We start from the raw sequence: 1,955 nt of genomic DNA on the forward strand, positions 1-1,955 counted from the left end.
TACCAAGAAGCCTTTTCTGAGGAGGCCAATGCTCTTCATGCTTATGGGAAACCAAATGATAGCCCATTTTCATCCACCTACAATTCAAATTGTAGAAACCATCCAAAATTTTCATGGAGAAAAAACCAACCTCAAATGAATCAAAGGAACCAATACAACATGCAAAACCAAACTCATGCCCCACAAAATCAACCATATCCTCAACAAGGAAACCTTCCTTAGAAGATACTTTACAACAATTTATGCAATCTACTCAAATCCTACAAAATTAGTATCAATCAATTACCAAACTCGAGACACAAGTAGGACAACTCGCTACTACTTTAGCTGATAGAGAAAAAGGAACATTCCCTAGTCAACCTAACACTAATCCAAAAGGTCAATATGAGATAGGAAAGTCTATTCATAATGGAGAAGCCAAATCAATTTCAACTTTTAGGTCCGAAAAGAACATTGTCAAACCTGATTACATACTCGAGATTGAAAAAGAAAAAGAAAAGAGTCGGCCTTCTAGTTCTAATGCCAATGGCTCTTCAAACACAGAAACTCCAATCCATCCTTTCATTCTAAAATCCCCATTCCCACAAAGATTACTTCCAATTAAAAAAGGCAGCCAATATAATGACATCTTAGAAGTTTTTAAACAAGTTAGTATTAATATCCCTTTCTTTGATGCCATTAAACAAATTCATGCCTACTCTAAATTTTTAAAGGATCTTTGTACTGTTAAAAGAAACACTAATGTTCCTAAAAAGGCATTTTTAACTGAACAAGCTAGTTCCATCATTCAATATAAGAGTCTTGTTAAATATAAAGATCTTGGGTGTCCCAAAATTTCATTCATTATTGGTGATCATTTTATTAACAAGGCTTTAATTGATTTGGGTGCTAGTGTGAATTTATTGCCTTAGTCTGTTTATAAGAAACTTCGTCTTAGTGAATGAAAACTTACCTCTATAACTCTTCAATTAGCCGATCGTTCTGTGAAAATTCCTAGAGGCATGATAGAGGATGTTTTGATCAAAGTTGATAAATTTTATTTTCCTGTTGACTTCATTGTTCTTGATACTCAACCTGTGGAAAATATGCTTGTTTAAATTCCTATCATTTTAGGTAGACCATTCTTAGCTACATCTAATGCAATCATAAATTTTCGTAATGGTGTTTTAAAATTATCTTATAGAAATATGACTGTTGAATTGAATGTATTTAATGTTGCTAAATCTGTTGACTGTGAGGAAGTGCATGAAGTTAACATGATAGATAGTATTTGTGAAGATGATGGAAATAACTTGACTTTTGTCAAAAATACTATGGTATGAACTTGCATGTTGACGACTCTAATGATGATGTGAATTCTTTTCTAGAGTCTATACCCTTAGATGAAACCAAAGTTGAACCTTTTTCACCCTTAGATCATGTTCAATCAATTTACGAGTCTCCAAAGTTAGACCTTAAACATTTGCCAGAAGATTTAAAATATACTTTTTTAGGAGAGTTTGAAACCTTACCTATTATCATAGCATCCGCTTTAGATATAGAACAAGAAGATAAATTGTTAGATGTCCTTAGAAAACATAAAGAGGTCATAGGTTGGACCATTGGAGACATTAAAGGAATTAGCCCATCCATATGTATGCATAGAATCCATCTAGAAGAGAATGCTAAAACCTCTCGGGAATGTCAAAGAAGGCCAAATCCAAATATGAAAGAAGTAGTTAGAGAAGAGGTCATAAAATTGTTAGACATAGGTATGATTTACCCTATTTCTGAAAGTCAATGGGTTAGTCCAGTTCAAGTTGTGCCTAAGAATTCTGGGATCACAGTTGTTGAAAATGAGAAAAATGAATTAATCCCTACTAGAGTACAAATAGGGTGGAGAGTGTGCTTAGACTATAAAAAGCGAAGTAATGCTACTAGAAAAGACCATTTTCTATTACCCTTTATTGATCAAA

This window comes from Humulus lupulus, chromosome 4 (assembly GCF_963169125.1).
Source record: "Humulus lupulus chromosome 4, drHumLupu1.1, whole genome shotgun sequence".
Taxonomy (NCBI): Eukaryota; Viridiplantae; Streptophyta; class Magnoliopsida; order Rosales; family Cannabaceae; genus Humulus; species Humulus lupulus.